We start from the raw sequence: 26,237 nt of genomic DNA, 5'->3' as shown, positions 1-26,237 counted from the left end.
CATTTTGTTGTTTTTCCACTTCCCACATGTTTCCAGCCCTGGGTGCTACAGGTCATATATCAACTCTGGTCAGAACATTCTTGTCATGATAGGAATATTCCTGGAGGTCCTTGATACAATGAGATGGCTAGCAATTACCTAGATATGTGGCAGAGGGCAAACCACATAACTAGATCTTTCTAAACCCAATCTAAAAGGTATTCCCAACTGAATTACCCCCTAGCCAAATCTATAAAACACCTGATACTACTCCACTGCTACCCTACATGAAATAATAAGAGAGTGGTAGAGAGGAAATAAAAGTGAAATAACCCATAGTAGTCTCAATTTAATATGGTTAAATATCTTATTTCACAAATTTTACAAAAACAGGTGACTATATGAACAAATTATTAACCTGCCCCCTAGAACTGAGAATGAGGGCCTTTGAGAGAAGCACCCTAATACTTCACTTTCTTTAGCTTCACTGTATACCTCTTGGCCCAAGACATTTTAAAAGCCATATATTTTAATCTGTATGTATTAAACCCAAAGGTGCTATTTTATTCATAGGTTAAGTTTCTAAGCCTACTGAAGATCAATATGATGCTATTTTAATAATTTTGTGAAAATGAAAACACCAGACTTAACTAAGATGTTAAATGAACATTAAATGATATTCTAAATATGTTGCAACAAGCTTTGATTCTTATAAAAATAACTATTGCAGAAATGAGCATGCCAACTATTTGTTAAGACTCATTTGCTTTTCATTGTTTTCTGCTGAATGATGAAATGTAGAAAAGAGGAAATGTCATCTGCTACTACATATTTTTAAGGAATGATAAAAGAGTTGCCCATTACCCCCTTTTCATACTGCTGTATCAGCATTAAAATGTGCATGATTCTAGATTTTCATAGTAAGGAAAAAGACTGTTTAGGATAAAAGAGGGAATTAAGTTGTCTTTTTTCTCTTCTGTTTGACAGTACAAAAATATATAAATATATATCTAATAATCAAGACAAACACTAATATTTGAGATAATATAATAATTAAAGTAGTTAGCGAGTTTCCATTTTCACTTATGAAGTGCTTGAAAGTTGTCATACCCATTCAAACAATAAGAAAAAACTAAATGTAAAATCAACAACTCTTCTCAGATGGACTACAGAATTGAGGTCACAGGACCAACCATCACCTCAAGCACTGGAGAGTGAGGTAAATACAGAGAATCACAATTTACTAGGAGCAGAGGCCGCTGGTAGGAACAATAAAATGGTAACTGATGAGTTTCTGGAGGTTGAGTGTAAATTCGCTTGATAGGTAAAATCTAGGGGCCCAGCCTTGGGGGTGGTTTAACATTTTGGTGAATTTTAATTTCAGGAGGCCCACCAGGTTCTCATGGCAAATATTATAGAAAAATCTCCACATGCTTTGGATAGAGGGAGGGGAAAAGAGCCATTCTGAAATATGACCATGGGAATAGTAGTCATTTTGAAATACACCCAGAGCATTCTGTGGCTGGGCCTGCCCTCAAGGGAAAATACTTTGCTAGAGGGTTACCTGATCTAGGGGAAGAGCAATTACACAGCTCAAAACCCCTCTGTTCTTTCTGTCTCATACAGGGGTAAAAAAAAGGGCTAAGAAACTTTTGAAGGTCATACCCCAGGAACTCTGTTTCATTTAAAAAAGAGAGGTTTAATCATACATTTACAAAGTGTTTCTCATCCCCAATACCATACCACCACTTCAACAGGACTACAGAATAATAACATGAATTACAGCTAAGTGAGCTGCAAGTTACAAATTCTGTATGAGAAGGAGTTTTGGGGGAAATCCAAAGAAAACAGGAGGGACAAAACAAAGTATTAGAAACTGAAGGCTCTGATACCCACAGCCACAGAAAACATTAATCACAACCTAACTCCTAGCTAATTAAAAATAAAACCACACATGAAAGGCCTTTTTAACTTAAGTTCCTATTACAATGATCATGTCCAGCTTTCAACAAAATTTAAAGGTTTTCTAAAAGGCAGGAAAACACATTGTATGAAGAGACAAAGCAAATATCAGAACTAGACTCATATATGGTAGAGATTTTGTGATTCTCAGGCAGGGAATTTTAAATCACTATAATTAATATGCTACGGGTGCTGATGAAAAATATGCTCAATATGCAAGAACAGATGGGGAATGTAAGCAGAGAGATGGAAACTAACAAATAATCAAAAGAAAATGCTAGAAATCAAAAACATTGTAACAGAAAGGAAGAATGTCTTCAATGGGCTCAAGAGTAGACTGGACACAACCGAGGAAAGAATAAATGAATTTGAACATATGTCAATAGAAATGTCCCAAACTGAAATGTGAAAAAAAAGAATTAAAAACAAAACAAAACAGAATATCCATGAACTGTGGGGCAACTACAAATGGTGTTAAAATACTCATAACAGGAATACCAGAAGGAGAAGAAAGAAAGGAGAAGAAATATTTGAAGTAATAGCTAAAATTTTCAAAAATTAGTGATACATGCCAAACTACAAACGCAGGAAGCTCAGAGAAAACTAAGCAAGATAAACACAAAAAAATCTACATATTGGCATATCGTATTAAAAATGCATAAAATAGGGCTTCCCTGGTGGTGCAGTGGTTGAGAGTCCGCCTGCCGATGCAGGGCATGGGGGTTTGTGCCCCGGTCCGGGAAGATCCCACGTGCCGCGGAGCGGCTGGGCCCGTGAGCCATGGCCGCTGAGCCTGCGCGTCCGGAGCCTGTGCTCTGCAATGGGAGAGGCCACAGCAGTCAGAGGCCCGCGTAACGCAAAAAAAAAAAAAAAAAAAAAAAAAAATGCATAAAATAACAGACAAAGAGATCTTGACAGAGGCTACAGAATAATACCTGGCCTATAGAGGAGAAAAGGTAAAAATTAGATAGAACTTTTCTTTAAAAACCATGCAAGAAAGTCTAGAATAAAGTATTTAAAGTGTTGAAAAAGAAAACACACAAGCACTAACCTAGAATTCATTATCCAGCAAATTATCCTTCAAAAGTGAAGGAGAAATACAGACTTCCTCACAAGAAAAACAAAAACAAAAACTGAGGGATTTTGTTGCCAGTAAACCTGACATGGAAGAAATGCTAAAAGAAGTTCTTTGGAGAAGGAAAATGATATAGGTCAGAAACTTAGAACTACATAGAAAGGAAGAGTGTTAGAGAATGAACAATGAAGATAAAGTAAAATCTTTTAGTCGATCTAATAGAAAATGTTTGTTCAAAATATTAATAGCAACAATTTATTGGGTGATTAGCTTATGGATAAGTGAACAACAACGTTATAAGGGATAGACAGAGGAACTGGGAACATTGTGTTATAAGGTAGCTATACTACCTCTGATATGGTGGACTGTTATTTGATAGTGAACACAGATTACACAAAAATGTATACTGCAAACTCCAGGTCAAATAGTAAAAATAAATAAGTATAACAGATATGCTGAGAGAAGAGAGAAAACAGAATCACATAAAATCCTTAATAAAAAAGACCTCTGCCCCTTGAAAAATGGAAATTTATAAAGATTCAGATGGCAACAGTGCGAACTTCTAAGCTTTGTCCAATGTAAATGAGATTATAATTGAGTGAAAGACAGTTTTTACAATGTCTCTATAATTTAATTCTTTGTAGTCATTTCCATTAGGATCATTTCCACTTTCTAATGGTAATGACCTTGGCTCAGAAAATACTAAGAAAATATGTCTTCTAGTTCTCAACCCAACCATAATATTGATTTATAGTTTTCTGTGAACCCAAATCTATTCCCAGGTGGAGAAGGTCATGGAGATCATCTTTCCAGGTATGATGTTAGTTTCTGGATTATATGCAATAGACCATATATAAATCTATTCCTTTTTCTAAATTATAGATCAATTAAGATATTTTATACAAAATGGGGCAGAACTAATGGTCTACTCTACAGAACTTGAGTGACTGAGGAGGTATAATTGGAGTAGGGATCCAAAAGTAAGAGAGGACAATCATTTATAGGTATGGGATATGGAGCATTCCAGGCAGCAAGAATTGCCAGTTGGTCAGAATACATTGAATTGTGTATTCTTGTCTGAACTGAAGGAGGATGAATATGATCATAAAGGAGAAGCATCCCAAAGCTCTAGTATAGGGCTCCCTTTCATATTAGTAATGATTATTTGCATTTACCTTCTAAGAATCAATCTTTGATTGGACTTTCTGAAAACTCTGAAAGGAGAAATCTATGATTGATAGAAAACATCAACAGTTTTATATGAGTAAGTTTAAAGTGATACAGTGATAGAGTATTTTAGTTTCTGAGGGGCACATAGATAAAGATGAAAGCTGGAGAGTAGTTTGATAGATACTCCATGGTTATAGAAGATTTTAACATGAAAATTTTTAATCAAAATAAGCAGGAGTTTTTGACTCAAGCAAGATGGACTTTGAGTGTATTGAAGATATCGTTTGCATATATTTGAGTAACGTACTATGTGGAATAAATTTTCATCTGCTTTTGGAAGTTGAAATGTAAACCTGTGTTTGAAAATACTTTTTAACAATTAGGGATATGTAAATTGTTAATAGCAAAATCTCTTTGCATATAAAAGATTTAGCAAGTCAAATAGGACATTAAAATAGTGAAAGAGAGATTTGAAAGTTATATGATTTAATTCCTTAGATGCTCGAAAATGTAAGAATTATTTCAAATTATTATAAGTTTAAAATTTTATTTTCTAAGTTGTGTTGTTTATTTTTTTTTCCCAAAGGGAGTGGGAAAAGGGTTTGTGTGATTATCTAGAAAAAAAAGGTATATGATATATGATTTGGTTTCAGCCTTGTCTTATAACTATTATATCTTTATACCTCTTCAGCCAATTTAATGAAAAGTAGCTGTCTTCTTCACTGAGAGAGAACCATATATTACCAAATTGAAGTAACAAAATTATTCATAACTCTGAACTCTAAGAAGATATTCCTTTTGAAAAACAAACATGGCTTTGGCATCTTCCAGGAATAGGAAGGCAGGTATTGAGGACTCATTAAGTCTGGTTTTTCAGTTGAGGTAGAGAGAGAAGACAGTGGATATAACCAGAGACTCCCGAGTGGGCTGCAGTTACTTCCAGAACTGTCACTGTTAACCCAAACTGGGCAGTCACTGAATTGGATTCCTTAATAACAAAATAATAATACAGTTAAGAAACACAGACATATACAAACACATACAAAAGTCTCCCCATTTCTCAGTCTGGAGTTCCCTAATCCAAAAACTAGGTTAAATGGGAAAAACTGTCACATAAAAAGGGAATACCTAATGATACTCTTTATGTTTTAAAACTTCTGTTCAAAACCTTCAAGGTGCAATCCTTTGACTTTAGACCTGAACATAAGGAAAATATATATTAAGAAGAAATTAGAAAGAACTATGGCAATTAGAAACTGGTTAGCTAACAGTGAATCCCAGGCTATAATGTTTCTAACTAAATACAGATTTTAAGTTCAGCTATGGGCATGCTGTCAGCACCACTATTGTGGTTTCCATTTAAACTCCACTTTTCCAACAACCAGCTGATTCCCTACACATTCCATTCCAATAAACACAAGTTTGACTGTAATTCTTAGCATTGCATTCAGACACCACATACAATGAACTCCATGGTACAGTATTATGGTCAAATAGAGTGACTGGATGGAGTTTCAAGTTCATGATTATTTTATTACTGCTATTTAGACATTTGCAAGACAAAATCACAGGGAGGGTAATCTAATCACATATTTAAAAGTTCCTGCTAGAGGGTTACTGTTGAAGAAGGGGTTGGATGTTTTCTTAGACACAATTAGCAGCAATCTGCAGTGTCATAAGCACTATTTGCTTTGTCCTCAGCATTACATTGCTATCTACTTTAGTTTGAATATAGATCAACCTCATTAACTGATATAGATATAGCTCAACCTCATTAATTGTTTCTTGACAAAATAATGTCTCAAAATGTTTCATTTAGCTATAAACTGTATTTACTAGCCATTTCCATATGAAAAACTCTCTCCACCTCAACTTCACCATCTTCTACATTAATTCATCAAGTATATATGGAACATTTATGTTCCACTTATAATATCACAAGCACTAAGCAAACCACATTTTCAATGAACAGTCCAAACAAGAAATATTGATTAAGTTCATTTGGCACTGCAATTCTTTTTTCTTGTACATAAAACAGGCACTTTGAAAACTGAGCTGAAATTGAATTACTTTATTGCTACACCCGATTCTCTGAAAGACTATCCAAACAAGACCCCAAATCTGCATAAAACAATTTAATGTCTCAGGAAGTTTTCATATTAATTGTAAATCACATTTATTAAATCTTATAAGCACAGGAGTTTAAGGCTGTTAAATAAGCTCCTCAATCGAAGTGTTTTCCAAACTCTGTCTGTATTTTTCATACAACATTAAATGCTCATTGACCTTTACCTGAGGAAACAACTGCATTCTTCACAGAAAAGTGAAGACACATTAACTTACTGGCTTAATTTCTGCTGGTGCAACCACTGTGTGTATAACAGGAATACATCAAGCAAAAAACAGTAAAAGGAACCTATAAGTTGAGATAAGCAGAACCCAATAATTTTGTATAAATTAAGGGTAACTAGATTTCCCCTAATAAAAAAAGATTGATATTCTCTATTAAAAATGTTAATGAATAAGGATTCAAACAAAGTGTTGAGATACTAGTTTGTTTCTAACTGTACTTACCTGCCTAATTTAGGGACTTTTCCTAGTATAATGTTACAATCAATTTAAAATTATTGATATGTTTGAATATGTTAACATTGTATTAATTGGCTTAAAATGCCCATCTTAATTATTTCAAAAATTTCAAAAAAGACTGATAACATCTTAAATTCCCATTAATAAAAAATGGGTATATAAACTGTGGTGTATAATGGAATACAATATAAAATGAAAATTAACAAAGTATAATTATACACCAACAAAGATAAATCTCATAAATAGAATTTGGAACAAGCCAGACAATTTTTGTTATTCAATTTTATAGGGTTCAGAGGTAGACACACCTAATCTATATTTGGCAAGTTATGACAGTGGTTGTTCTTGAAAGATGAGTTATGATGCCTGAACTGATGAAGACACAGATACATAACATAAACACATTACTATATATATAATAGATAAACAACAAAGAACTACTGTATAGCACATGGAACTGTACTCAGTACTCTGTAATAACCTATATGGGAAAATAATCTGAAAAAGAATAGATATATGTAGATGTATAATTAATCACTTTGTTGTATACCTGAAACTAACACAACATTTTAAATCAACTATACTCCAATACAAAATGAAAATTCACAAAATAAATGAATCTATCCTCTAACAAAGAAGGGTCTCAAAAGTTTTCTCCTGATGCTCAGTCTTCTCCAATTCCTTTTTGTAATCATGAATATCAATATTGCAATTAGTTGTCTTTATGTCTCCCTCTCTACTAGCGAATGGAGTCTTCAAAATAACCCCTGAGACACTTGAGAGACCTGTTTACTGCCTTCTGCCTGTCTCCCTCAGTCTCTACTGGGCAACTTCAAGATGAACTATTTATAAAGTTTCTAAAGTTAAACACAGTCTTCATGGAGATTATGAACTTTAAATATTTTTTGTCATACGAATTTCCCCCATAGTCCAAATTTGCCCTGGATAACACAGAAAGTTGGAATACTTTCTCATATTTGATACCTGGCTCTCACTAATCAAAATCACATATTATTCTGTTTCTGTTCAAATTTACTCACAGCTCATGAGTTGATCTTTCAGTTTACCCACCCCCTCCCTGGAGTTTTTAGGAATAAATGGTGACTTTCCTTGCATCCAGAAAAGTAATTTCTGGGACTTTCAGCTCAGGTTAACTCTATAGATATCCCATATATTTTCCCATGCAAGGAAAGAAGGTAATGCTATTACCATCCATTTCCAGGCTGAAATGTACAGCCTCCATATTGTACTAAGTAATTGGATGTTTTTAAGGGGTATAATATTTAATTTTTAAAGCATATTTCTCAATGAATTCGAAAGTCATTCCATAATTTAGGCCCCTCCCTCTTTTTCCTCTCAGGCTTAAAAAATGTCCTGTTAAAAGACTTCTGCCTTTTCAAAAATTAACGACTTCCATTTCTTTTACATGTACAAGGATAACAGTCTTCTAGCAAAGGCATTTTGGTAGAGGTGAATTTAAATACTGGTTTTTCATCTGCATTTCATCAAGGGGTAAATTTCTAAATCACAAAATGGTACATTTAGGAACTTACTTTTTTGGCTGTGGTCTAGTATTTTGACAAATTCAAGAGTATGTCAGGTATGAAATAACATATAAATTTTCCCTGGGATTGTGTATATTATCTTTCAGTTATCTAGAATCAACTTGACTTCACTGTGAGCTTTACATTTTAAATATATTCTTTACCTGACACAGTAATATTTGGAAATTTAAAATCCAAGACTGGTAATGCTTTTCCAAAGCTCCACCCTGAGGAAATATCAATAGAGAAGATTATTTCCCTGTAGGCCATTTCTCTAGGGATAACTGTCTAAATTAGAGGGAAATACCTGCTCAAAGTAATTTATCCTTACAATTACGTACTTTTTTTTTTTTTTTTTTTTTTTTGCTGTACGCGGGCCTCTCACTGTTGTGGCCTCTCCCGTTGCGGAGCACAGGCTCCGGACGCACAGGCTCAGCGGCCACGGCTCACGGGCCCAGCCGCTCCGCGGCATATGGGATCCTCCCAGACCGGGGCACGAACCCGTATCCCCTGCATCGGCAGGCGGACTCTCAACCACTGCGCCACCAGGGAGGCCCACAATTACATACTTTTAAATGATATCTCTAAGGGACAAATCTAGAGGGAATTTTACTTGCACTTCTAACCACTTGATAATCACACCTTTATTCCCTATCTACACTTCCTTTCATTTGACAAACATGTATTGTATTCCTACAACTTTTAAAGCTCCTTCTAGTAATTAAGAACACACATATATCTCAGATGTGTCCCTGCCTCTGCATCTCTGTTCTTTTCAAACAAATTTAATAGCTATTTTGTCTTATACTAAAAGAAAAATGAACTGACTTTATGTTTAAAAACAAATAGTAATTCTATCATCAGAATGCAATTTTTAAAAATTGTGATAAAATACACATAATGTAAAATTTACCATCTTAACCTTTTTTTTTTTTTTTTTCCGGTATGTGGGCCTCTCACTGTTGTGGCCTCTCCCGTTGCAGAGCACGGGCTCCGGACGCGCACGCTCAGTGGCCATGGCTCACGGGCCCAGCCGCTCTGCGGCATGTGGGATCCTCCCGGACCGGGGCACAAACCCGTGTCCCCTGCATCGGCAGGCGGACTCCCAACCACTGCGCCACCAGGGAAGCCCCATCTTAACCATTTTTAAGTGTGCCATTCAGTAGTGTGAATTACATTCACATTGTTGTACAACCACATCTAGAACTCTTGCAAAACTGAAGTCTCTACCAATTAACAACTCCCCATTTCCCCATCCCCCAGGCCCTGGTGACCACCATTCTACTTTCTGTCTTTATGAATTTGATTACCTATAGGTATCTCATATAAGTAGAATCATACACTATTTGTCTTTTTGTGACTGGCTTATTTCACTTAGCATAATGTCCACAACAATCATCCATGTTGTAGTATAAATGTCAGATCAAAAGCAATTGCTGCTAGCATTTTATTTTACTTCTTTCTAGTCATATTTGTATACTTTTTCATTTTTCACATAAAGATTTTTCTTTCTGTTTTATTCACTTAACATAACAAGTATTTTCTTATGTTTAAAAATGTCTTAGGGAGAAGAGATGTTTTCTTAAAAATAAGTCTTGGAAGTATAATTTTAAATGATTGCATACATGCGTTTACAGCAGAAGAGTTTGCAATTTTTCCCTTCAATTTTCCTTTTTTTTTTTTGCCTATTTATTTTGAACCAGCTTGATTCCATGACTTTTAATTGGGGATATCAATTTGTACATATGTTAACATAATTAAGTTTTGGCATATGTTTATCCATTAACTCATTTTACTCAAAACATATACTATGTGTTGGGCACTTGCTGGTACCAGAGATATAATGCTGGGAAATAATATAAAACACAGAGTTTCTGCTCTACTTGAGATGACAGTTTTACAGGGGAGATAAATATATCAAATAATTATATGAATAAATGTAAAAGTATAGTTATGGCAAGGGTTAAAGGCAAAGGTAAATTAATATATGAGTCTTACAGTAGAATTATAGTAATCACTAAGATCAGAGAAAGTTTCCCTGAGAAAATGAAATTTGAGTTGGTATTTAAAGAAAGGGTAGGAGTTACTTAGATAAACAGGATAAATAAAAATATCTCAAGCAGAGGAAATAGCATGAGCAAAGACCTTTGGTAAGAGAAAGGAGATGAATAAAAATAATTGAAGGTAGGTTGGCATGTCAAGACAGCAGACAGCATGGTGCAGAAAGACTGAAGAGATAAGGACAGCCCAATAACACTGCAGGCTTTCAGGCCATCAAAAGGATTTTAAGTAAAGATTTTCAATTTATGATGAGGGAATCTCACACTGGTTAAGGGGTGAAGAATGGATTGGAGGGCAGGGTGACTGCAGAAAGTTTAGTTAAAAAGCTATTTTTGTAGTCCAGAATAGAGGTAATGAGCACCTCTATTGCTGGTAGTAATGATAAAGATGGAGAAAAATGGATGGAGATATAAATTCATAACACTTAAAACTAGATGGTGGGAGAGAGGGAGTTGCCAAATTTGAGTCTTTGGATTCTGGGTTGCATTAATTGTCTGAATGATGGTGCTATTTGTAGGAAGAGCTTGGACTTCCTACAGAGTTTGTGGGGAGGAAGACCACAGGTTTAGTATGGCATATGTTGAGTTTTAGCTTTCTTTGACACCTCCACTAAGAGATGGACAAAAAGGCAGTTGGCTATAAACAGCTGAAGCTCAGACATATTGGGTTATCTTAAAAATTACTGGTTTTTTGTTTTCTTATTGTTTTATGGCTACTGCTATTTTGCCATTTATATTATCATTTACAATAATTTAGAGCAACGATTAGCAAACTTTTTCTAAAAGGGCCAGAGAATAAATATTTTAGGCTTGTGGGACATATGGTCGTTGTGCAATTACTCACCTCTGCCCTTGAAGTAGCCAAAACAAACACAGTATGTAAATGAATGGGTATGACTATGCCTCAATAAAATCCAATTTACAAAAACAAGCAGCCAGTGTTGAGCTGTGGTTTGTTGACTCCTTAGAAAATTTAACACACTTTAAATTATCTGAGACACTGAGTTTATGCTAATATATCTACCTACATACTTAATCTATAGTTCTCAAAGTGTAGTTCTTAGACCAGCAGCCTCATCATCTTACTAGAAATGCAAATCTTCCAGACTATCCAGACTTAGGGAAACAGGAACTCTGGGGATGGAGCCTAGCAATCTGTGTTTTAACAAGCCCTCCAGGTGATTCCGATGCCTGCTAAAATCTGAGACCCATCATAGTATAGACTATGATTAGTCTATTAGAATTATCTGGAAAGTCTGAAAAAAATTCTAATCCCAGAACACTACCCAGAATAATTAAGTTAGTATCTGAGGATGAAGGCCAAGGAATATTATACTTAGAATGTTCTCAGGAGATTTCCATGTGCTGCTAGCGTTTAAGAGCATTTCAACTAGGTTGAAAGTGATAATTTCTCCTGAAATTTGTTAATTTCAGTAACAATGCACCTAAACTAGTAATATCAAGGGAATTAAAGTTTAAATGGAAACAGACTTATTCTGACTTGAAAATTACATGTAAAATTCATTGCATGAGAAATGGTTTAGTTAAAAAAGATTATAGGCAAATTGAAACTAATCTGTGGGCCATCTTATAATTTGTTTTTGCTTTGGTATTTTTGTTTTGTTTTGTTTATAATAAAAGTTCTATAAATTCCTTCAAATTCTGGCAAACTTTGGGAGAAGAAACTTAAAAGAAAATTCAACTCCTTAAGTCATTTGAAATTAGGAGGTGATTTCTTTTTTCAAACTTAACCTTAAAAAAATGGATCATAGAAGATATAACATATACTTTAGCCTCATGCATCACAAAATCATGCATGTGATTATATGAATACTGCTACAGTTTGACTTTTAAAAAATGAAGATGTAATCATTATTTATGATTGTACAACTTACATAATTTAACTATACAATCCTATCATTCAAATTTACTGACACCTAATTAAATAAGATCTCAACAGGAGACTTAGCATTCATTTTACTTAAACTGACTGCTTTAGGGAAAACACTAAAAGTTTCAATGGTAGTCATCTTGTTTCCTTGAATTCATGAAATGAAAACCTGTCAGAATATTCATAGCTAATAAGATGCTGAACAGGTGTATTTCACATGGATCCTCTCATATCACTCACTTGAAAGTAAACATTTTTTAAGTTTCTATTTTGTATTTTGATATTAACAGTTCAATATATGTCAAGTTATTCAGAACACATTACAAATACATGTTTTTTCCCCAAATAAAAAAAGAGACTTTGATTAAAAATCCTATTTTTATAAAAAAAGATTTTAGATCCGTGACAGTTTCCAAGTTCAAAATGGCTCTAAGTGTTATTAGTTTCATTTGAAGCTTCTGCTACTATAATGATGGTTTGTGTGAGTTATTCAGAACACCCAAATTACCAAATTTTATTCCACTTTAAAATATATTTTTCTCAATTGAATTTAAGGCATTCATGTAACACTGCAGACAAAGGAAAATATTTATGAGGTATTATAGATAACTGGTCAAAGAACTCCAATTTGTAATGAATTGAGGGATGTGTTGGGGGAAATGGGTTAATAAAACTCTTCAGATTAGTTGCATCACTTCATCCAGACCAAGGGGAGGCATTAAAGGACAAACAAGATTTTCTGCCAGGAGCGATGACATTATCAAGGAAAGATTCTTATTAAAATCATTTGGATCATGTAAATTCCAAGGCATTAAAGGAGCCAATATAGGATTTCCACTTTGAACAGTTTTACTTATGCTTCTCTGGACATGACAAGTAAGAAGAGTCTTTGGGTTAATCCCTTGAAATTTGGTTTCATGGCTTGATTTTTAGCTATATAAGCTAAATACTCACCTTTTTTTTTTAGCGGATACTACAATTGCAGACATAGTTTCCACTTCTGTTTCTACTACCCACTGATATTGTTAACTTCAAAAAGTTTGAAAAGGCTATATCAGTTAAGAGAGTAAGGGGGTGTCACATTAAAAAAAAAAAGTCATGCAATACTGTTGTTTTTGTTACATTATACTTTTTGTAGAAATCTGCAGCAATAATTTTTTAAGCCAGAAAATAATTTGTACAAAGCCCATTCATCTTGTGTTTACTTTTAATTCAATGTGATACCTACATCTGTGGTTCTAAAAGTATAGTGTACATCAAAATCAGTAGGTCTAGGATTCAGTAGGTCTAGGATAGGACCCAATAATTTGCATTTCTAACAAGTTGTCAGGTAACACTGAGGCAGCTTCCAGACCTCTCATTAAGAACCACTAATGTGCATCAAAAATAAGCAAGAAATAATTTAATTGTACTCACTAGGACAAAGTTTACAACTGATTTTATTTAAAAGTGTAGCTAATCCAGGATCACAGAACCTGGGTTTTAGTCTTGGCTCTGAGAAACTGAACATACAAATGGTCAACTGCATAACCACATATAAAAACAAAAGTCTTGACTCACAATCTCTGCAGCAACCAGCTCAGGGCGAAACCATAACATCTGCAGTAACTAGTTCAGGAAGCCAAATCACAACCTCTTAAAGTAATCTTCCCAGAATGTTTAGGACTTGGTCAATGACTGCCAGCTTCCTTCTTTTTGGCTTCTGCTTCCAACTTAATGACCAATAGAAAAAGCCAAATATGCTTCCTAAACTAATCACATAAGACGCCTTGCTTCTAGTTAGACTATCTCCAGCTTCCCCATACCAGTACCCTCCAATCAGAGCATACCTAATCCCTTTTTTGTTTCACAATAAAGTCTCACTCTCCTGCTTGTTTTTACATCCTGTCAAACACAGTGATGGCAGCTGAATTCCTTGATATAGCAAGATCTATATAAATAGTCTCCATTTGTTTTCATTTGTGTGGTCCTTGCTTATTTCTACAGTTCCACCAATTACTAGCTGTTTGATCTTGGGTAACAAATTCTCTATGCTTCAGTTTTTTCATATATAAAACTAAGGTAATAACAGTATTCATAAACAATTGCAATTTTACTCATTATTTTTAAATTGTATTTAATTCATAAGCTTTATAAAGGATCACTGAAAATAATCTCACTGTAATGTATCTGTGTTTTGTAAGATTATGTTGAAAATATAAAATCTATGAGGAAACCTAGAATCTACATGATAAATCGTTCCTTGAAATCTATGCCAGTACAATATTTAATGAACTTATAAACATTCTTTTACAAAACAAATGTAACTCACATAACAAAAGTTGTTTCTATTTTTGTAAGAGTTGCTGAGAAACTCATAACTATTTCTATATTTCTTTAAGGCAGATTTTTTTCTTTAAGTTGTTTTGTCAATATTCTTTGATAAGCTACTTCAAATTATCCTTGAGACAGGCAAACTAATTATACAAGAAATGCATGTTAAAAAAAAAATACAGGTAAGAACGAAGTCCTTTTTGACTACAAGCCCTAATCTCCATATCCTTTCTAGAGGTGATCACAAATATTAGCTTCATGCATAAACTTCCTACATGTTTTCTATGAATTTATAAACATATTGTTGAAGTCTTTTTACTGATGTATTTCATTTGCATCTTGGAAAAATATGCTTGCTTTAATATTTTTTTCTTCTCTAATTACTATTTTCAGTCAGTGAGTATATTATTTACTGAGATTTTTAACTATTGTTTATGAATTACCTAGATCTATATCATTTTAACTAGCACAAGATTATTCAAAAAGTCTAGTTAAGAAATATAACTGATCCAGACTGCTACGGAAATATTACTCCACAGAGAGGTTTGGGCCTAATCTATCTAATATTTTTTTCATAGAAGCAGAGATGATATAGGGACTGATTTTAACCCTGTAGGGGAACTAGATAAATTGCTAGAAAGAAGAATGCATACTAGAGAAGCATGAAAGACCACAAATGGTGACTGACTTTAGTACAAATTAACTTGAGTCAATCACTCAGCAAAACATACAAAAGTAATGGCTAGTATTTATTAGTGCTTATTCCTTGCTTTCTAAGTACTTATTAATGTAATCTTTTTATCAGCCTCATTTTATAGGTAATCCAACTGAGATCTAGAAAAATTGAGTGAACTCCCCAAGCTTACACAGCTGGTGAACAGCAGATGGGATGTGAAACAAAATATCCACATTCAGAAACTAAACTTAACTTCTACACACTATTGCTTTTCAAGGAAAAAATATATTCTTCCCAAAATGAATACTAAGAAGAAAATTAAAAAGCCATATATATATATACATATATATATATATATATGAAAAGTCAGTGAGAATCTTCATCCTCCCTGTAGGAAACCACCATTCTTGTATGGATGGGGAATATCACACTTTTTCCCAGTAGTTTTGCAATGGATTGTAGGTCATATTTCCATAGTTAATGGGACAGCAGCTTCCTCCTCCTCTCTCCTGACAATATAATATAGACTAGCAGATGCAGGGTTTCAGAAAAACATTCTTTTTTAATCTCACTCATAAAATACCTGGTAATCTGCATGAAAATGAACAAGACTAAATATGGAACACTCGGGCAAAAGATGGCACGCATAACTGAAAAAGCCCTCTCGACGCAGTCTGAATTTAACATTTAATTTTCTTATTAGCTCCAGAAGGGCAGGCTGATTTTCTACAGGTGTGTAACAATATACATAATTAATACCACACCTCGGGTCTCCTAAAAAGATAGCTGGCCAGCATTAACTGTATACATGCTAAGCTGAAATGAGATCATATCTGATATCTGGTTTTGAAGTTACAATTATGAATGATGTGATTCATATATGCATTTGAAAGATGTTATAATCTCCTTTTGCTTTTAAAAAACAGCTTTAGAAAGTCAACATAGCATTCTCTTGGGGAAAAAGAAAAAGCTCTCATTAATCCATGAACAGGAATCATATAGACTGTTAAAACTGCAGTGAAGGTGAATAAAACTGGGCTGAATAATGACATTTGAAGTAAATTAGAAAGATCTACAATTTATTTGCCATTGCTGAGCACTGAATGCACAAATTGCAGTTATTTGGAACACAGGGGCTTTTCAGAAACAATTGTTTAGCATCGAAACCATTTCCAGACTTGAATTACGTGCATCAAAGATATTTTCTAACTATTTTCTGTATGAAGAATGGATTCAAGCCACAATTGTTCAGAAGGCAAAAGGGTTCCTAACTGCCAAGTTCAACTTCCAGCACTATGGTAAATAGAACAAAAGAGACCCAACTGGAATTTCATCTGAGTTTCAGTGACCTTGCAGAAGACCTCTTTAAAGCTTTGAACATTATATGATTTCTCTCTTATTACTTTCTCCATATTATTTAATCAACTTCTTCTGCAGGAAGCTGATATGCCAAAATTCAGTAGAGAAAAAACCTATTCCAGCTGATTTATCTAAAATCAATAGAGACCCAAGTGGTTTGCTTTCTGATTGCCTTTAAGAAGAACTTTCTCCTTTGTGCAAATGGGATTCTAAAAGGAGCATTGTGTTTGGCTAGATCAAAGGTAAAGTGAAACCTTGTAATGCCTCTTATTTCTGTAAACTATCCCTTTGCAGATAAGGATATGATGATGATATTACTGACCAGCCAGTTGGGAATAGTTTTCTATTACTGGGAACAGATTAGTGTTGTTCCAGCTGAATGTGAACAAGAGGAAATAATTACAAAATGGCTGATTGGGACATGGCAAATTCTGTGACTGCAAAATAGGGAAAAACTAATTGAACCACATGAGGATCTAAGCCACAGATAGCTTTTTCTCTCATCTGGGTCACTTTGTCCAATTGACTAAGCTGGTCAATTACAAATAACCACTAAAAATGACAAATTATATTTATCTAAGTCCTTTACTTCAGTGATGTTATTTACATCATCTCCTGAATTTCTTTACTTACTTGTAGTAAGATAATTGTCTTATGGTATTAATCCTTTTATAAGAGATATATTGATATATGTGTTGATTTAAAAATATTTATTAAGACAATTTTTGGGTGTCAGAAACTGTTCTATATCCTAGCAAAAGAGAAATAAGCAAGACAGTAATAAGTGTCAAAAATAAAATGAAACAGGGCATGGGAAATAGAGAGTGATGCTGGCAGGGCTATTTTAGATTAGTGTCAGGAAAGTCTTCTCTGAAGAATTCACTTGAATATTGTGATCTTTCAATAGAAAACATATTCCAGATAGAAGGAACAGTAAGTTTAAAGTACCTGGCATGGGAACACATGCAAATATTTAGGGGAATTTGAGGCACAGAGTGCCTAGGATATACTGGGAAAGGGTAGAAATACAAGAGGTTAGATTGTGTAGGTTTTCTGGGGCAAGATCTTATATGGCATTGTAAACTTGGGGAGAAGTTTGGATTGTATCCAAAGTGCAATTGGAAGGCACTGAGGGAGTGACATGATCTGATTTATATATTCAAAACATAATTCTGGTTTCTGTTTTCAGAACAGATTTGGGAGGGGGGCAAGCATGAAAGGAATAATACCAATTAGGGGGCAAATAAAGTACAAACCTCGCTTCTGGTTCTGTCTCTTCAGTGAAGAGAATGCAAAACATGGGGTTACTAGTGGTAGGTGTAAGGAAAGAGGGAAAGGTATGAAGTAGTCATTTGGGAAAGTGAGAGTGTGAGTTGACCAAGGGATTGTAGATTGCACAATCCATGTTGAGGGGGTTTAATATCAGAGGTTGCAAAATTAAGGGGATTTGAGTCAGTTCATCCAACTCATTTAGTAGTAAAGGAAAACTAAGAGAAACAAAGAACAGCAAATTGGGCCTAAGCTTATAAACTAGCTTGAATCAATAATTTAAAGAGTTTTTTTAAGCTCTAGTTTTTGATTCTCATAGCCTTTCATATTTCCTCTCCTTTCCTCTGTTCCTCTCCAAGGTGATATCAAAGAGTGTAAGGCTAAGCTTTACCTCGGCATGTGGGGAAGGGGCAGGTCCTAGCTCTATTCTTTGTTGGGTTGGGGGCCACTGAGGTACCATCTGTCTTTTTGAATGTTTTGATGGTACTCACTTCTGAGTGTTTTGACCTGATTAGAGGCCCTGGTGAAATATTCCTCATACTCAGTGGTCTATTTGTTTCAATGTCAGGACACTGACAGTCCACTGTTCCTCTCAGTGACTCAACATTATTTCACTAGGGTTCATGGAAACACATGAAGGACCTATCTCTCAGCCCCATAGTTTAGTAAGCCAGGAATCCTTCCTCAAGTCCATTTATCAAGCTGCCTCCCACAAAAATTTCAGTTTCATTGCTTCTGAGACATATTCTGTCATATTCTATGGCACATAGCCAAATGCTGGGAGTCTGCAAGGATATGCAGCTTCCCCACACTATGTCTGAAGAAGCAGGCAGCTATCTTCAATTACTTTTTCTTTTTTTTTTTTTTTTTTTTTTTGCGGTACGTGGGCCCCCCACTGCTGCGGCCTCTCCCATTGCGGAGCACAGGCTCCGGACGCGCGGGCTCAGCGGCCATGGCTCACGGGCCCAGCCGCTCCGCGGCATGTGGGATCCTCCTGGACCGGGGCACGAACACGCGTCCCCCGCACCGGCAGGCGGACTCTCAACCACTGCGCCACCAGGGAAGCCCCTTCAATTACTTTTGACTCACCTGTATTTATGTAAAATTTCTAAGCCCCTCTCCTCCAAGGTGTAGTCTTATGGAAGAGTGATGGTGGTGAGGGATTGGACGTTGTGGCAAGAACACTGGCATTTTACCAAATCACTTTTCTTTATACTGGCCTAAAATAAAGCTCAATTATTTAGTCCACCAGATCGGTCCCTTGAAATGTAAATGGAGTAACAAAATTTTAGAAGCTTTTTTCCCCTCTAAATAGACAAAACAAACAAACAAACAAAAAGTGGCTTTCAAGACTCTTGTTAAAGATATTTAGAAAATCTTCTTTGAGCTGATTTTCTGAGCTGGTGAGTAGCCTTTGTGCCATGGCACATAAGGCTTTGAGATAAAATTATGCAAGAAATCATGACTTCATTGGGAAACAAAAATGCATTTTTTAATCCCCCAAATGTTGTCCTTCTTGCAAGAATATAAAAATTAAAATATTTTCCCACCACCTCAATGGTAAAAGGAAAAGGGAGCTGGGAAAGGGCTTCTATATTCTTGTACTAAAAACAATTTTTTTGGCTTTCTAGGCAAAGAAATTTATTTAATTACCCATAATTGCTGATTGAATAAGTATTTAAGACGTACATACTTGTGGCCAAAACAGAAATAGGAAGAACTGAGTGTTTTTTAAATTAGACACGAGGGTTACATAAATTATAAAATTGAAAAAGCATAATGCAACATTAAATAAGAGACCATGGAGTATTGCAGCCCAGCCTTTGTGAGAGCTGTAATTATGCGGCATACCCTTAATGACTCTCCTTCCTCATTACTGTTGACCTCAATCCCCTCTGACTTGGGCCTTTATAAATAAGTCCCACCAGCATCAAAAGCCTTTCTAGCAAATATCTCCTTACTTGATTCATAGCTTTCATTTGGGTATTCGATCATGCACTGCAACATATTTGTGTTCCATGGGAATGTGTCCTGTTATTCCACTTATATGGAATATAATCTTTTAGGGATTTCTGTCTTTCAGAGTGTATGACTAAGGGCTGAGTACTTACAATGATCTGAATATATTTTATTGAGTGGGCTTTACTGAACCATTATTAGTTTCTTTATACTCTACATATGACCTAAATATCATCTGAATTATCTGAATTAGTATTTTACCTATAAGTTTCCAGTTAAGAAAAGAGTATGCTGTAGAACAACTCAATTTTGTTTTGTTTCATTTTAAGTTCTTCCTATGCCTTTATAAGAGTCCCAAACATAATTAATTTATGACCACTAGGCTTGGAGTTTGATAATTTTAAAACAGATCAGCAATATGTCGGCACAGAAACCACAGCTGATATAGCTATGCATTTGCATCTGGACTTGTCTCATCCAAACCAAATTTGCTGCACCATCAGGCTCACTTGAAATCTCAGTTCTGTGGGTGTTGGTACTCAAATTCAAGTCATTTGAATAACCTAAACATAACCAAAAAAAAAGGACAAACCTCTTTTACATGTTTCCATGTAGCCCACAACAAGGTAAATACATAATTTAAGTGCTATTCTATGACAAGTGTAAGTATGTTCTTGTTCAGTTCCTTAACACCTAACTGCCAAGGTGATTATCTTTCCCACACTGATTATGACTGTGATATTATTTTTCAGAGAACTTCAGGCTTAAATTTGCTTTTTTTTGCATGGGCTACTCTATATTTACATTCAACATATTGCGTTAAATATAAAAAAAAACTGCATTTTCAAATTGTGAACGTTTAATATACCAACAGACGTTCTTCAAATATATGGAGGAAAGAGATATAGATTAAAGAAAAGGAACACACAAGTACACACACAACTCACATTCTTCTAATATAACAGTGGGTCAAATTAAATAAATACTTTTCCTTAAATACGCTCCAACTCATCATCTCACTCTTCGGTTGAACACAGTATTCCCTAATGTTTTATGCCCAATAAAGAGCAAAGTAAGACTATCTGTTCACAACTAAAAATCAGTGAGTATTATTGGATTCATTTGTGTATACCATATTTTAATAGAAACATTGACACATTAAAATAATATTGACATACTGGAGCACATCTAGAGGAGACTAGTCAGGGCAAGTAGCTGAGATCTGAAGACTCAGTAGGGACATTATAGCTGTCTTCATATATTTGAAAGATTATTGTGTGAAAAAGTAATTTACCAGATTTTATCTGAACTCTGAAAAAAAAGTTAGAACAAACAGGTAAGTGTTAGAATAAGGCAGACTTGGGGTAAAAATATTAAATGCCTTTGTAATCAATTAGAGCTGTCTTATAATGCAATATATTAAAAGACACTGAGTTTCTTGTCACTTGTGCCACTCAAATTTGAACTTTAGGAAGTATTATGGACTATATCCAAACATCCTAATGGGGAGTTGGCCAAGAGGTTTCCTCATGTCCCACATGACCCTGAGATTTGCTTATTTAGCATGGGGCCATTTAACCTGTTTAGTAAACTCCTAAAAAGTGTACCCTTCTGAAGTAGTACTATTATTTTAACACGAACATATTTACTGACCAATTACCTCATCTGGTCTAGAATATCTATTATCTATCCTTCTGGCAGAATTATTAATCACGCCCATTTTTACTTTAAATATTGTCATAGTTCAAACAAAAAAATCACAAGGTTATGCTAATTATATTGGCCATTCTTTCAAAGAATCTAAAACACCAATATTCTAAAATTATGGCAGGATATTTCTTTTATACCCCCTGATATCTACCATGTTAATAAACAATGAATATACTTAACACAATAAATTCATCAATAATTCCATTAACATAAAAATAACGTACACCTTTTTTACTACTACCTAAGGGAAATAATGATATTGAACTTTATTCTTTTAAAATCTCAAGTTATATTTCTTAAAAATTTTAATGTACACAAACCTCCCTGGAAAAATCTCAGGAAAAGAGAAAAAATAGGTAACATTTGAATTCTAAAATGAGAAAACCTAGAAGATACTTTGGAGGAATGTCCTGTAAAATATTCTGTCTAGAAATAGTTTTTAGATAAATGCATACAAAAATGGACAGTTTTTGTCCAAGAGTTTCTATTTTCATTATGCTGCTTCAGGGTTTAAGATTTATTTAGTCTTTACACCAGATGTACTTATAAACAGCTGACTAAACAATCTTCATTCCTACTGTGACATCTTCATTCATTTCCCTATGGCATAACTTTAGCATTAATAATGTAGAAGAAAGTTGAAGTTTGATTTAGAAAGCATGGACGGCTGAGTGAGGTATCAATTGCCAAAAGGAATTGGGGAATCATTTGATAATATTAAAAGTAGAATTGGTTTAATTAACAGCTTGAAAAAATTTAGAAAGGCATTTTTAAGTAAAATTAATGATTTTATTCTATAAATGATTTGATACCATAAAATTAGATATTTGAAGTTTAATTTATATGATATCTGTGATTCATGCCCTTTCTACACATTGTATTTCTCATTGTAAAAATTATAATAGAGTAACGATGAACAAGACTTTCCTTCTCTAAAATGTCCTCATGGAATAATCATATCAATTCTGCTCATTCTTTGATTTAGTCGTTTAACAATATTTATTTCATGTTCTCCATGTGCCTGGGAGTATTTTAGATGAAGTAATAGCTGAATATTCTGTGTCATTCAATATTGTAAGTAATTTACATACACTAACTCTTCTAATCCATATAACAATACTGGATGAGGAAATTCTAAGCTAGATTTGACTTGGACAGTGTGGCTCTAAGGTCTACACTGTTAATTTCTTCTTCAAAGCTTCAGTTTCATAGAGATTGGGCTACAATTTGAGTACTTGATTGGCTTCTCTTAAAATTTCATATATGTGTACATCGTTTCCTCAAATATTTTATTTTCTTCATGAAAGGTTGTGGCTAAGGTTCTTTTGTGGTTGTATTATTTGTTGCTAGTTTCCTTGTATAACTTGAAGTATTTGGTTATATAGTATTTGGTTATATTTAATACTAAAAATAATAGAAATACTATATATCAAAGTGTTTGCAGATTAGTATAATGTGAAATATTTTGTGAATGCAAAGTAAATAAGGAGGGAAACTCCATCAAGGGAAGATAAATTTCTAAGAGTCAGAATGAAAGAACCAAAAAAATTGAAAATATAACTATTATAATGAGCTACATAAAATATCAGTATGTATCTACCCTATAACAATGTGGATTCAATAGTAAATTTTTCTGAGTAATTATATCTAATAACTAATATAATTATGTCAAATTATGATTCCATTATCTGAAAACAAGAGTGAGATTATGATGAAACAGCTTTAAAAAGATAATATATTAGGCACAGAATTGATTATGTTTGGGATTACTCTATCTGCACATGGAAGAACTGACAGAGCCCTTAATAAATATATCACATACAGAAAAAATATATTACAGTTTGTGATATTTAATAGCAAAGCTTTCTTGATTGTGATGAATAAAATTGACAGTGTAGTTATAGGTAGCAGAGGTATAATTGGATAGACCAGGTCCGGAATATTACTTTCCACAATAGTTACCCTATATTAGGAGGGCCAGAGACAAAGGCAAATGAAAAGAGCTATGAGAAAACACAAAACCACAGCATATAAGAACTGGTTAAAATAACAAAACACCCATGGGTCATGATAACTATATTCAAATATTAAGACTCTGTGTGTGTATGCCTATGTATATGGAAACTACAATGAGATGGAAGTTAATGGCATTAAAAATTTTTTTAACCATTCAGACTGCCTGAAATTGTGATTGTTTGCTTCAAAATAAAGGAGATTCCCAATCTTAAAGATATCTAACTTTAGTTTAATGAACATTTGTTTGGCTGTGAAGAAGATTCAAACATTAAATAAGTGGCTGAACTACAGGACCAGTATGATTCCTTTTTTCTCCCAATAAATTACGTGGTAGTTGAGGCAATGAAAATGAGGAGTTCTCCAGTAGGGCATAAATTGGATAGACAAAGGAAGCCAAGTCTTAATCTTCAGAAAAATAGAAAACAAAAAACACCCAAGCAAAATTATCTATTTAAAGGCTTAAATAAGGAAAATAAATACATTAAAAAGATAAAGATAAATAAACATATAGAAGCAAATTCAGGAAGATGGAGCACACCAGAAGTCAAGTTACAAGAGAATTTTGAAAAGGATATCATCAAAAGCCTTCAGTTCTCGAATGAGATAATTCATTTATTTGATTTTTTTCATTCAACAAAGACTTATTAAACTCTTACTGTATGAAAGGAATTGTGAACAATTAGAGATTTAGTGTTAAACAAGATAGATACAATGCCTGCTCTCTTTGAGCTTTTATTTTAGCCAAGGTGGTAAACATTATAAAACCAATTTTTCAATTTACTATTCAACCACAATAGTAATGTATATACAATCTAGAAACTGAGGTCGTTAGGAAAAAAATACAAAGTATTATGAAATAACAGAGGGGTATACAACCCAATCTGGTTTATCATTTAAGACTTCTTTGAACACGTGACAATTAAACCAAGCTTCGAGATGTGAGAGTGAACTTATTTGGTAACATAAAACAGCGGGGAGAATTCATCAAAGGAACTGAAAAGAGCCAATGTGGGTAGAGTGCAAAGAATAAGAGGAAGAGGAGCTTGAGATGAGCTGGCAGGATTTGGGATTTCAACTTTAATGAAAAGTCATATTTAAACAGGGTGCAAAAGATTCAACCTGTATAAAGATCACTATGGACACAGTTTGAGGAATACTAGGGGTAGGAAATAAGAAGGAGAAAAGGTGTATGCAGAAGGACCAGCTCAAATGTAATTACAGTATTCCAGGAAAAGAATGTGGCAATTTGGCCAAAGAAAGTAGCAGTGAAAATGGAGTAAATGTACCAGGTTTGAGAAATATATAAAGTCTTTCAACTGGAAAGAAAGAAAAGAAATGAAGAAATTATAGTTGCCAGAAAGAATAGTGGTAAGTCTGGAAATAAAGCTTCCAAAGAGGCAGAGGGATATAGTACACAAAGTTTTGAAATATACAGGCAAGAAAAATGGGTAGGTGGTTAGGTGTTTTATAAACAAATTATCCACTTTACAAAACGAATTACAATAAGTTTTACTTTTCTGGAAACCACTCTTTTATTATGTTCAACAAAGGACATGGTTTACAAACATTCCATCTGTGCACCATGAGGGCAAAGTGAGGCACAGCATTGCCTTGTTCTCTGTTCCTATACTGGGTCACCAGGGGTTTGGAAGGCAGTGTACAACCTATTGAAACCCCTGAACAGTTTTTTATAACACATAAATTATCACCATGGGGCTCCAACTTAAATGCTGACTTGGAATTGCTCTGGCTTTTGAGCCCCAACTTGATATTATCTGTAAATGACATGGTTCTACGGCCAGTGCTTAGAAAAGGAAATTGAACACATATTTGAAAGAGGCTAGGGCAGAGAGGGAGAGTGGAGAGTGCTTGACTAGAGAAATATAAATAACAGGGATAATAATGTACAGAAACATGATCAGTTGTACAAACCACAATTTCAGGGGATTTTCAGTGACCCAGTCTAACAGGGAAAGTTTACAGGGAAATATCAAAAGCTTGCTTCACCTCTGGCAGTTGACATTGAGTATGTATTAGAAAACAAAATAGATTAAGGCAAACAAGTAAAATATTAAGGAATTGGCCTTTTATATAGTATTTCAATTTATTTATTTATCTTGTTGAAAAAAGAACTTTAGGGCTTCCCTGATGGCGCAGTGGTTTAGAACCTGCCTGCCAATGCAGGGGACACGGGTTTGACCCCTGGTCCAGGAAGATCCCACATGCCGTGGAGCAACTAAGCCCATGCACCACAACTACTGAGCCTGCGCTCTAGAGCCAGCGAGCCACAACTACTGAAGCCCACGTGGCTAGAGCCCGTGCTCCGCAATAAGAGAAGCCACCGCAGTGAGAAGCCTGCGCACCACAATGAAGAGTAGCCCCCACTGGCTGCAACTAGAGAAAGCCTGCATGCAGCAACGAAGACCCAACGCAGCCAAAAATAAATAAATAAAATAAATTTATTTAAAAAAAAGAGACAATATAGATCACTGAGATTTCTTTACAAAAAAAAAAGAACTTTGCCTGAAATGAAAGACAAATTCTTTATTTTTACCATTGGATTTCAGGTAAAATACACACACACACACACACACACACAACAATGAGAGATTTACCTATTTATTCTGGTTCTAAGTTTAGACCACAAAGTTTCTAGCCTCAGCTA

Source organism: Mesoplodon mirus, assembly GCF_964341445.2.
Source record: "Mesoplodon mirus genome assembly, chromosome: 14".
Lineage (NCBI taxonomy): Eukaryota > Metazoa > Chordata > Mammalia > Artiodactyla > Ziphiidae > Mesoplodon > Mesoplodon mirus.
The sequence above is the reverse complement of the archived record's forward strand: the minus strand, read 5'-3'. Positions refer to the sequence as shown.